The sequence below is a fragment of the Anastrepha obliqua genome, chromosome 5, assembly GCF_027943255.1.
Source record: "Anastrepha obliqua isolate idAnaObli1 chromosome 5, idAnaObli1_1.0, whole genome shotgun sequence".
NCBI lineage: Eukaryota > Metazoa > Arthropoda > Insecta > Diptera > Tephritidae > Anastrepha > Anastrepha obliqua.
The window spans coordinates 39,031,624-39,045,207 of record NC_072896.1 but is presented as its reverse complement, the minus strand read 5'-3'; the positions used below and the strand labels follow the sequence as shown (position 1 = coordinate 39,045,207).

General features: G+C 39.6%; 1 long non-coding RNA gene across 1 annotated transcript in view; it reads left to right on the top strand.

The window, feature by feature from the left end:
• Positions 1–13,320, top strand: part of LOC129249438 (uncharacterized) — a 104,484-nt gene extending 91,164 nt beyond the window's left edge. The window contains exon 3 of the long non-coding RNA XR_008582653.1: positions 13,287–13,320. This is a non-coding gene — a long non-coding RNA (uncharacterized LOC129249438). The remainder of the gene's footprint in view (positions 1–13,286) is intronic.
• The last annotated feature ends 264 nt before the right edge of the window (positions 13,321–13,584 follow it).

Below are 13,584 nucleotides of genomic sequence, written 5' to 3'. Positions count from 1 at the left end.
AATAGAGCAGGACAATGGCACAGAAGGTGCGAGATCATCTCTTCCTCATTTAGACAGCTTCTCTAGAAATCTTGGTGTGCAAGATCGTCTTTTTCTCTTCCTGATTTAAGCAGCTTCTGTAGAAGCCATGTGTCAGCAATCTCAGCCCCTGAGTGTGCCTGCCATTAGACAGTGCCCCATTATAACAGAAACCACTGTGTTAAGACTACCTTATTTTGGCTCAGTAAAGATTCTGTGGGTTTAACATTGAGACTCGGTTACAATTGTCGGGCTATTGTACAGGTGGTTTCATTAAGCCATCTATAGTTCGCTGCTCTTAAAATTCACTGAAATTCACTATGTTAATGTCTACACACTCATCATTCAACTTGATGCCAAGTCTCGCTTGTTTATTGACTTTGCATTTCACTTCAATGTCGCAACGGCCAGGAACCTATGTTACCTTAAAGTGAAATGACTCACTCATCTCGTTAAGAGATACGCGGCTAACTTGGAGGTTTTTGACCGCCTTGTGAAGGATTTTATCGCCGTCTGGCTATACGTGATAATGTAGATGTCATCTCTCGGTACCGAATCACAGAGTTACAGCTTTTATTATTGCCATCATTTCAGTCGGAAAGACACTGTAGTAGTCGGAAAGCCCAAAACTGAAGCAGATTTCCAGATGCTCGAAATATACACATTTACCTACCTTACCGTCGAGATTTTAGCCATCTGTGTGCACATCGTTCCGTTCTCATTCTTTCCGGTTAGGAGGGCGGACAACGTTGTAATGGCAATTACAAGCAGTAATCCATATTCCACCAGTCCGGGAAGCTCCGAAATGCCAGATATAATCTTAGCGCGGCCGTAGCCCATGTTTGACCACATATTCAAGGTGTTCAATCTTATTGCTGCACTGCTAGCGATATATTTTGCCTGCGGATCTATTGGAAAGAAGTTTAATGCTTTCGATTTAGCTTCCTATCTTGTACAAGACCTAAATGTTTAGCCATTTCCGTTACTAAAAGTGTTTTTTTCTAGGGATATTTGCGTAAGAACAACATCGGTTTTTCGGATGTACTCATAGTCCTTGACTACTACACCAAAATAATGGTTTGTTAAGAGTTAGATTTATTTACTGGAAGATAAATTGGCACCCTGATTAACCAGTTTTATGGCAGAAATATTTAACTCTGATTCATACAAGGTAAGATTTTTCATTTCTCATGATAAAACAGTTTGCATTCTATTCAATTATGCCTGATTTGAGAAGTTTGGCTAGGCTGAGTTGACAATCATGTCACATAGACCACAGAATTGGTTCAATGTACTGCCAAGAAATTGTATGTAGACGTAGGCTTTAAACGTTAATCCTACTTCGACACTTCTTCAGGGATTCTCATCCATTAACCAGTGACTAGTGGCTGCCGCTGATCTCGAAGTCGTCTGCGTGCTTTACTGCAATCGCTGATTACTGACAAAATTTTATCCGCCGTATACTTTGAGCTCATCATAATGTCGCCTAGGCTTTCTGGAATTATCGGATTTTCTGATAGTGCGCCTGATAGGGCTGCTAATCGCAAATCGTGGGTATACAAAAAAACACATGGTTGCGTATTCCTCTTCATGACATTTTTTGTTTTTTTTTGTTTTTGATTTTTTTTGGTGGGTGAGGTAGGGTTCAAAAGGCCTTCGCACTTACAGCGACCGTCGTCACTGCGACGTGTGGTGTGGCCACTAAAACGATCCCTCCTCTCCTTCTGGGGAGACGGCATCCATAAAGGGCCAATTCTATTCACCCACATCTGCGTTCACCATATTTGTAGCCAGCTTTTATGTTAAAGGCTCGTCTTCTTGTGTCTCTATTTGTGCGGTGAGCCATCTATTACAACTAAAAAATGTGTGTTCAGCGTCATCGTCATCAGCTCTTCGCAGTATATGCACAAGGAATCGGTTACCTTTCCCATGCGGCATAGGTATCTCCGGAAGTATCCGTGGCCCGAGAGGAACTGAGTTAAGAAGTAGTTCACTTCCCGAAGTTTCTTTGGACCCATTTGTCAATTGATGGAATAAGTTTCGCCGTCCATCTGCCACTCGGTTCAGTGTCCCATCGGCTTTGCCACCGCAGCATGGTTTGGCATCGCCGTTCTGAGAAGATAGTAATGACGTGTTTTGCTTTGCAGTTTAGTGCAATTCCCCATACTTCTCTGCCATATAGGAGAATTGAGCTTGTGGCCGCCATAATAAGCTTTCTTTTGCTCTGTGTTGGGCCACCGATATTTGCCATTACTCTTAGCATACTCGTGACCTTTGCTTTTTGGTAGACGCGTGCCGTATCCGGGCCCAGAAAGTAAACCTGTAGTCAAGCTGAATACCTAAGTGTTTTACTACTTTTTGGGTCACTAACGACATGTCATTTATTTGCAGTGGACGCCAAGCTGACGGTTGCGCTGGGTCACCCCTATTACCCTTACTGATCAGCATCAGTTTCTGTATTTTCCACAGCTTAGCAATGCATGCATTTTAAACATCGATCATCACATCTGGTCGGCTTTCAGTCACAAGTTTGAGAGCTTCAGTTGGGATGCCATCTGGACCTGGAGCTTTGTTTTTTTTTTGAGGCTTCTTGCCGCGGCTTTAAGCTCTTCCTCGGTGAAGGGTGGAAGCATCTCGTTACCTTGGGGGTTTCGGTCCCCACACAGCGTAGGGTACGTGGGGAACAGTCTGTCCACTATTTTGCTGTTAGCATCACTGTCTAGATGTACGGCTGTGGAGTTGGCGTTTAGCTTCCCCGTTACAATTTTATAGCCCAGACCCCAAGGGTTGCTATTTAGATCCCTTCGACATACTGGACATAAAGGCGACTCATGTTGCCTAAAGCGATGTAGGTACTTGTGGTAGCTGTCAGGAATTATATTAACTTCAAGATAAGCCACCATAACTATCGATTTAACTATCTTTCGATTTTTAGGATTAGGGTACTGATTCACCTCTCTTTTGCCGAGTTTTCTGAATGCTCCTGCCATTTTCGTAAGTATGCGGCTTTCTCTTTTTCTATAATCGCTGATATGTTAGTGTGCTACTCCTTTTTCATGTACACTCTCGGTCGCTCTTCGCCAATATATCGATGGGCGTAATGCCCGCGATGACTTCTTTCGAAGTGGTTTTGTATACGCTTACCACTCTCAGTGTGCCAAGTCTGTACCTGCAATGCCTGGTATGGTCTTCATACCCTTAAATAACGACCTACGACTTATCTGATAATTCTGTTTTGGTTATTTCACACAGAGTTAAGTTGGTGGGTCCTGTGTTGGCACGAAGGCATTTAAACAACTCATAAGAGGGTTGATATTTATATTTATTTATATGGGAAATTTGACACATTTTATCATAAATACAGTCAGGACGTTTTATGTGAGCCATATAGTTTTGTTTACAGTGGCTTTAAAAATTCATCTCGGTAAACAAATTTAATTAAACCGTGAACATTTTCTTGCGATTATTTGTCACAATTTTTGACGTGAATTAACAAGGCAAGCACCGCAAAATTGTTTGCTTAAATATCGCCAGCTCCACAGCCTCTAATCTTTATTTGTCTGTTTGCTGTTAGTATTTCTTGCTTTTTTACAAAAATAATAGGAGCCAGATATCTTCAAGACATATTTATCTATTCATTTTATTAAAAAAGTGTAAAGAATTAGGTTTATTTAAGTTTAATAAACGTTGTTTATTACGCCTTTCACGTTGATTTATTCTTCCATATTTACCTGCTTTTAGTTGATATCCGACATTGACACTTCGCCTCTTTCTTTTTCCCATTCGTGCGCCTATGACGCTGACGTGCGCAATGCTCTTTTTTAATGTTGTGTCACAGTTTTGGGTCTTTGACATAATATAATATATTTTGCATTGAATTTTACTCGTCAAGTCATTTTTTAACTTAACGTTCGTCCATAAAACTTTTTTGTCTATCTGGATTTTGTAACTGGGGCAATGCGTCACTGCCCCACTTTATTCGGAAATTTTTCACTTGAGTCAATATAGAACTACAAATTATTTATATTAAATAATGGTGTTACTACATTTTTTCACTTTAAATGCTGCTGAGGCAAATAGCATAGCCGTGTTCAGAAAATTTTATAAAAAAACAACATTGAGGCAGGCGGACTTTATTCATGGTGACGATTCGATGAGGCCTCGGCTAAGTTCATAATTCGTAAGAAAATTCATATAAAAATATTTAAAAATTAGTAATAAGCAAACCGGCGTGTGGGTGTACTCATAATTCTGTAGAAATTTTATTATTATTATCTATTATTTATAGGGGATATATACAATATAACTTACTAAGCAAACTGGCTACTAGGGCCTTTACGTTGGAAGTAAAGGAACAAATCTTGGATCGTCTTTTGAAAGGAGAAAAAGCATCTCATATTGGAAAAAGTCGTAATTTAAATGAAGCAAGATTTCGGATTGCCAAGAAAAATAGAAAAGAAATAAGAAGTGCATTTGCTCTAAGATCATTCACATCCGCAAAACGAGCAGCTCGCCCTCGGGCGTCAATAATTGAAAAAATGGAAAAGGCACACAGCATTTGGATTGATGATTGCTGGGGGAAAAAAATTCCATTAGGTGGCAATATCATCAAACAAAAAGCTGTAAATGAAGTCTATTCTGAGGGCTCTAGCACTGATGAAGATTGTGCAGTTAATAATTTACTAATAAAGAATTAAAAGAAGGCCTACGCCTAAGCTTAGCTCAAAATCTCGTGTCATATTTCTTGAATGCAAACCCTTCTACTGAGAGAAGCCGAAAATTCAAAAGGAGCTGGAAAACTGGCTGGCTCCAAACCGAGAATTTAACAATGAACCAGCCACGAAAGTACAATTACAGGAGATTCAAGAACCTTAAATGAAGAAAAAATATGTGAAAGTGAAGACGATATCATTCCACCGAAAAAACGTTCTCGGTTAATTATACTGAGCAGTGACGACGAAGAAATTTATTAAATTAGAGTTGTGCTAAATTGAAATATTTTTTTTATTTTTAATTTTTTTGCTTTGTGTTGAACGAACATTTATATTTTTAATTCAAAATAAGTTATTTATGTAAAATTAAAAAAAAAGCGTTTTAATAAGTTTTCGGAGCATAACCCCCGTTGTTGCACTAGCTCTGGGTTTCACACAACATAGCATTTTCTAAGAACCTATCTACCGTGTTATAGGAGGGTTAACTTTTTTTTATGGAGATTAAAATCAAAATGTCAGAAACATTATCAAAGGTGCCATCGCACCAGTGGTATGTGGGGCATGCTTCCACTAACACTATAACAACCCTCCTTATCGGCTGAGTTCCACCCTGGGACCGTGGTAACATTTCGTGAAGATGGAGCCGGTTTTATATCTATTGACAGGTTCCGCTTACATGGGCGTATGGAGGTTTTACGCCATGGATAGTATCCATTGTTTCCACTTCATGAGTGGTTCTGCAGCAAATGAAACATCGGAAAAGGTGTCGTAAGTATTACCGACATGTCGTAGTCTGATACCGTCTTGAGCACTAAGCTCAGGCGTCTGTGATTTGTCGTCAGTTCGTAGGCAGTCTACCTCCAGTCAAAAGCTGCTGCTGAATTCTTCGCTGCGTGTTGCGTTGCCACTCTGCGCGTTGAAGATATAGCCCTATCATTGTTGCAAAATTTGTTGCTGTATTCCAGCAAGTATTTGATGCGATCATATGGGTGATTAGATTTTCCGGGAACAGCTGACCACCCAGAAGTGCTTCAAGCGTTAGGCGCTCCTCTCTGAAACGATCGCAGTAGAAGTATACGTGTTCCTCACTTTCTATCGCGTTGCTGCAGTTTGGGCAGAATGGGGTGTCCTCCGGTTTAAATCGATGGAGGTACTCCAAAAAACAACCGTGGCCACTAATTATTGGAGTGAGATAGTAGTCGACGTCTCCGTGTTTCCTAGTCACCCATTGGCTAATATTTGAAAAAAGCCTATGAGTCCATCATCCGTTAGTTGACGAATCCCATCTGCTTTGCCATTCTTCTATCGAATGCAGTCTCTCTTCAGCTTTTTCTTCTAATGACGGCTTAGCCCGTCGCCTGCCATAGAGACGGTTCAATTCCTGAATATGCCTGAATGTCGGCTGGTAGTTTGCCCGCAATAACGCCTATTGCGTCTCTCGAGACCGTTCTGTAGCCACAAGCTACCCTTATTGCACTTCGGCGTGGTACCTGTGCTGCGTATTGTAGGCTGCACGTTTTAGCTCCGGCCCATATCGGGGCAGCGTAAAAGACTACGGAGTCTACAACCGTCGAGAAGACACGTTTTCTGCTGCCTTGCGGGCCGCCAATTTTAGGCAACATTCGTGTAAGCGCTCCATTGATAGCATCAGCTTTTGCGCTTGCTGCAGATAAGTGCTGCTGTAGCTAAGTCGACTCCTTAGAGAGTATTTCATGGGTGCCTATACGTAGTTTTATTCTCTCCTTTTTTCTTCGCCCACTGATGAGTACCGCCTCGGTTTTTTGGGATGCCAATTTCAATCCGGATTTTGCCAACCATATCCTAACCCTTGCTGCTGCGTCATTGCTTTTTGCTTCCAGCTGGTCTATGTGTCTATCCGTGACTACAATAGTAGCACCGTCTGGTAGTTTTAGTTTGAGGACCCCATTGTACATGACATTCCAAAGTATTGGACCAAGGACAGATCCTTGGGGAACCCCGCCAGTTATTTGGTATGTTTTCTGGCCACACTCTGTATCGTATTGCAGAATTTTGTTGGTGAAGTAACTACGAATTATGCGCAGTAGGTAACCCGGTACACTTAGTTCTCTAAGAGACATTAAAATGTTGCCCCACTTTGTAGAGTTGAATGCATTTTTGATGTCCTGTACTTAAAGAGGGTTAGCCATTACCAGCCAAGAGCCGACCGCTATTAGAAGACACCTTCAATATATCAATGCACTTGGTTTTTAACCTTTTTGTGCTTCGATGATTGGTTTGGACCAACCCTTTCACTACGGTGGCCGCTAAATATCTCCACATAAATAAAGTCTGTGTGTTCTTTTATTTTAATTTTGCTCAGTTGCAGACGAAATTTTCATGGAAATGCCCACAATTGTTAACTTGTACCGTGGCAAGCAGTTGATGTAGTTAGTTGAACTAACTAGTCTTATAGCTATTTGCTTACCCGCCAACTTTTGCAAATGAAAAAAAAAAAAAATAAGAAAATTACGTTAAGTTGCCAAATGAAACCAAAAACTGTCAACTTTGTCACGTTTTTATGCCCCGCGTGTGAACGTGCTGTGTCAGAAAGCTTATCTAATTTCCTTAAACAATCACTTTTATATTTAATGATCGCAAGCTTTATTAAGTCAACAGCAGGGATGAGAGACATTAAGCGCAACGACGCGTAGCAGTACAGAAAAAGCAAATGCAAATGCGGAAAATCACTTTAATTTCATTTGAATACCAATTTATTCGTTTGGCAGATCATTTAATGGAAAGTGCATATAAGTACATAAATACACATAAATATGTTGAGGCAAGAAAAAATAGTGCTACAGAGCAGATTTCTACATCATTTTTCTCATTGAAAGTAAATGGATTTTCACATTCACATAAATATGTACCTATGGATGATCACAATTATTGTTTATGTTGTTTGTGTATATCCATGCATACATACATACAAACAAACAGGTAGTACATACTTATGTGTCTGCATGCGTCCAAATGCATCAGCCATAGAGTCAAGCAAACTTATGAATATGCAAATGCATGCATACGAGCAGATAAATGTTTATAGCCCCATCCCCACCTCTAACCTGCGCCACACAATACATACCTACTGCACGTATGTACATACCGAGTATGCAAAACGGAAATGGAAAAATTAATTTAGCAACTGCTTATGTCGAGCAAAATCATGGAAGGGGAAAACAAATAGCGTAAGCTGGTAAAAAACGTAAAAGGGGAAAGCGACGAGGGTTAAAATCAAACAAATTCAAAACGCCAGAGTATGGATAAATGCGCAGCTGAGCTTGAATAGCAACGCCAAGAGGGGAGAGAGTAGGTAGTTGCAGGTGGACAGCATGAAAGGAAAAATTGTAATAGATATCACGCTGCAACAACAACAACCACCACAAGAGTCGGCAGTCGGAGAAGTCAAAGCAAAGCAAGGCAAAGTAAATCACTCGCGGAGTAAGCCAGGCGTACAAGTTGTAGCTCTCCAAACCAGTTATAGTTGGCATTCGTTATCGTACCTTTGTTTTTGCCCACCCCCTGCACTCTCTGTTATACCTTTTTGTTGCACTGTTCTGTTCGTTACAGCTGTTACGACTGATTTGCTTCCTTGTTGTGCTACCAGTAGTCAGTAGTAACAAATACTTGTGAAACTCCAAACTAGAGTTTCTTTTAACATTCTGCCAGTCAGTCAGGCAGTCAGTCAGTGTATTCGACGAGTTCTTTGAAATGTAAATTGCAGAAAGATATGCTTTTTAAAGTGAAAGCTTCGTCAGAATTGAGCTTCTGGGTGGCAGTCCAATTAATGAGTTAAATGCTCAGATTTCGTTCAAGCGAAATGCATGATTCAATTTAATATTGGTGAAAAACAAATTTAGACGATTGATCAGAAATGTATTGAACTAACGAGCCACTGAATTTTACAACCTAAACATCTACTATTGCCTATTCATTGGTTGAAATCTATCTCTTGTGGTGGGCACAAACTTTTCCCGTCTCCTCGATATTTCGGCGTATTCAAGCAGAAAGTGGTTGTGTCATTCGATCCATTGTCCAATTGACTTCCCAACTCACAGTGTCCAGCTAGAATACCTAGCAACAAACTTTATCTGTTTTTATGTCTGTGAATAGAATGAGTAGCTTGCATTTTGCATTTTCCTTCCTGCTGATTGCTTGACTTTCCTAGTCCCGTTGGCTGGCAAGTCATTATGAAGCATTTAACGCCAGAACAACGCTTCCAAATTGTGCAATTTAGCTTTCAAAAAAAAAAAAAAAAAATCTATTCGCATCGGGCACTGGGCGAGGTGTTGATTCATCGTAGTTCTCAACTTGCTGACGTTTGTCTTTCGACTACGTGGAAAATATAACGTAGGGATCTTGGCACGTGCCTATAAAATGCAGGCATCGTTTGGGTTTCATTTTTGCTGATCGGGGTCATTTAGATTTATTATTCAGATACATTAGAAAAATTAGTCAAAATTGGAGTGATCGAATGGACCATGTAACTCGTAGCCATGGCGGACATATGTCGGATATCATATACAAAAAAAAAAATGCCGTGAAATAATCCACCGGATCTAAAGTAGAAGCAAGTTGATTGATGCAATCCTGTGAAAATTTATATCTTTTGAGGGAGATGAATTTTCTAACTCATTGCAACAGCTAAAATATTTTCCAATATATTGCAAAACAGCGGAAGTCGTTATGTTCAATAAGCCAGGTAAAGATACTCACGATGTAACATCATACAGGCCTATCTCCCTTATTCCAATACTATCGAAATTGGTGGAAAAATTGTTTATCAAAAGGATCAACATAATAATAGAAAACAAAAAAATTATACCGACGCACCAATTTGGATTCCGAACGAAGCATTCGACTATCGATCAAGTACATAGGATAGTGCGAATAATACCATAGAAAATGCTTTTGAAGAAAGAAAAACCTGCTCTGCGGTATTCCTTGATATATCCAAGGCGTTTGACAAAGTATGCCACTATGGGCTACAGAAGAAAATAAATGCGTTGCTACCCAAGCAGTACTCCACCATCCTACATTCGTATTTATCCGACCGTTACTTCAGAGTAAAACAAGAAGATTCATATTCATGTCTCAAACCAATCAAAGCAGGGGTTCCCCAGGGAAGCGTACTGGGCCTTTTATTGTATTTGCTCTTTACATGCGATCTGTCATGCAATTCAAACTGCGTAACAGCTACTTTTGCCGACGATACAGCTATTCTTTCGATAGGAAACACGGAAAACACATCGACATCACAACTACAATTAGCCATAAATGAAATATATGACTGGACCAATAGATGGCATATTAAATTAAATGAAAGCAAGTCTGTGCATATAAATTTCACCCAACACAAAATCAAATATGTTCCAATATATTTAAATGGTAGACAGGTTCCATACTCAAATACTGCAAAGTATCTGGGCATGACTCTAGACGCCAAGCTAAGATGGAAAGCCCATGTAAAGAAAAAGAAAGAAGAAATGGAATTAAAATACAGAAGTATGTATTGGCTTATGGGAAAGGAATCAGCACTATCCACCAATAATAAAATGATTGTATACAAACAAATTATAAAGCCTGTATGGTCCTACGGCGCACAGTTATGGGGCTGCTCCAGCCAAAGTAACATTCAATCTATACAAAGGCTCCAAAATAAAATTATTAAATAAAAAAGATGGCTAAGCCCATGATGAAAGGTTAAAAAACCACGTCAATACGGAGGCCACTATTCTCGCTAATCCAGCTAATTGGAGAAGAAGACTGAAACGCAGAAATCCCAAAGACTTAATGTACTAACCACACCTTAGCGTTAATTGTTGTATATATCTTATTTTCTAAATTCTAAACAAATTGCTCGTTAGTTAATAAAATTTTTCTTTGTAACTAGTCACAATGTAAAATAATAAAAAAAAAAAAAAATTGAAAATGGAACAAATACCAGTAAAATGTAATATGAAAGTTTAGGTAAAAAAATATAAAACTTATTGATAAAAATATCCAGATCTAAAAATTAACATTGCCAAAACGAAGAATTTGTACATCAACAACACAGGAGCTCAACCTTCGCGAATATGCATAGAAGAAGTAGGCTCGGCAGCCGAATATCAAAAGGCCGTGCAGTTTCTGGTATGTTGGGCAAGGTATGTAGGACATCATATACTATATTTAGGCGCACGAATCTCAGAATATTCAAGTCCAGTGTCAAGTCAGTTGTATTATATGGATGCGAAACTTGGATCGCGCGTGTGCGTGGCATACATGACCTACAACTTTTTACCAACCGCAACCTTCGTAGGATCATTTGCATTTTTTAACCCAACACTATTTCCAACAACAATCTCTGGGCTATGACAAACAAACGCCCGTCCACCTTGAAATTCGGAGTCGGAAGTGGAAATTGATTGGCCATATTTTACGAAAACCCAACGGAGACATCACCAAAGTAGCTTTAGACTGGAACCCGCAAGGAAGTCGCAGATTTGGCAGACCATCGACCACGTGGAGGCGACTAGTCGAAGCAGAAGCACTGCAAGCAGGTCGCTCTTGGCGGCAAGTAAAATTCCCAGAATTAAAAAAAATGTAAATTAAATTTTTGTTTTGTTTACCAAAAAATAAAAAAAAAAAACAACAGCGGGGCATAAACTGCCGGATGACTATTTTCAAGCACAAGGTGGCTCAAAATTAATCACCCTATCGGAAATTTTTTCATTTTTTGTAAATAGCTTCGAACTTGTCAACTAACCACCTGTGGCATACAAACAGACAAGCAATGAAGCGCAGCGCCGATATGGACTGAGACCAATTATAGTCACATGCAAGGTAGTGAGCTTATAGAGCGATATCAAACGACGACGCAATATGCGTTAATACCAGTTTACATCCATGCAATGGAGCTGTATCATTTATATGAAGTAAAAGCAGTGAGACCGACGGTAGCAAAAAACGCTGCAGAAAGAACGCGATGGATGGCCGAAAGGCAAAAAAGATGGGATGAGTCAACCAAAGGCCGGTGCACTTACAAACTCATACCAAATCATGAAGAGTGGATGAGTAGGAAGCATGGCGATATCGACCTCTATCTAACCGTTTCCGTCTGCCTGACAGCCTTTTTTGCCCCAGAACATGGCGCCTTTCACCGCAAACGTTTCAGTGAAGAACGAGCAGTGCTGGAGAAGGCATTCGAACTTCCGCCATCTCACACAAGATTAGCCCGGGTTATGTTCTCGACCATCGCTAAATAGGACGCCGTAAAAACGTTCGCGGCTACGGTCGTGATGAGGACCAACCCTATTGACTGAGAGAGGAAAGCCCAGAAACGACAGGAGTCGTTGCAACTACAACAACAACAGCGGCAGCAGCAGTAGAAGCGGAAAGATAGATTAAGTATTAAATGCTATTAGAATATTTAATTAATTACGTGGCAAGGCCAGCCAGATTATCTTTTATTGAAGTGCTTCCGGACATAATTTGCCTGAACTAAGTACAAAATTCACTTAAGTCATAATTCGACAGTTTTGAGAAGAAAAGAAAAAAATCCTTATATATTATATTTCGTTTGTGTTTTTAAGTTTTGTAAGCATCTCTGCTAGCAGCTTGGCAGTGGACAGATGGACAGACGCTTGAGTCAAACACTCACAACAGTGCCAAACAGAAGACAAACCACTATTACATATAGTTTGAGAGTATCGGTATATTGTACATTCTCCGATGCTGCATTCCACCAACAACCGCTTTTGAACTGTGGAGGAAAGGATTCAATCGATGGCATAGAGACTTCATGCGCTTACAGGAGCAGGAACCTGCTGTGCCAATAGACATAAACGCAACTATAGCTTGAAAAATGCCTACGCGGTTACAGAGTGAAAATCAACTTCCGTACCAAAAAAAAAAAAAACATAAAAATAAATAAGACGCGGAAAGATGAAAACAAAGATTTCTATCACTCAAAATTATTTCGTTTATTCAGTAAAACAGATTTTCCAAAAACAAATTGGATGATTAATTTTGCGCCACCATATACATGCTGATAACAGATCATTGAGAAAAGGAAAATACCTTTACAGAGCAGATTAGTTTTAACAGGCAGTTGAGAAATGGCGCTTTGGGGGGACTTACAGTGCAGTGAGAGCTCTCAACGTACAGGAAAAAGGAATAGAAAATATTGATTCCTTTCCTTAATGACAAATACACAAATGCTTTTTATACATACCTGCTTTTCCCACATAATTTATTTTAATTTTATACATAATTTATTTCAATGCACTTCTCTCTGGATTATTCCGACCCATTCCGCTGTGCTGCTTTTTTTCGAGCGTGCGGCAAACTGTACTATCACAGATTTAATTAATTGAAAAGAGTACTTGTTAGCTCACACCCTTATCACGTTTTACCTCTCTATCATATACTATGTATGTATATGTATGTATGTTTTATAATTAATGATTTGTTAGAGGTGTGGCGCAAATATCCGCCACCGCCAACCCGAAACGTAACTAAAACATTAATTTTCCTAATTCTTCTTTCTAATTTCAGGCTACGCAAAAGACATTTCCGGAATTGAAAGAGGTAAGTTTTGTCAAATGAATGAATGAGTGAATGAATGGAGGGGTGAATGAATGAATGATGGAATGAATGAAATGCGCTTGAGGCGTTTTAGCGCAGCGAAAAGAAAATCAAAACAAAAAAAATGCGAAATGAAATCAAATAGTAGAAATGAATAGGAAAAATAAAGTAGGCACACTCTTTTACACAAATACATACACATACATACACACCTACACATATATACATACGAACATAGTTACTGAGCAACCACAACTCATTCAAAGAA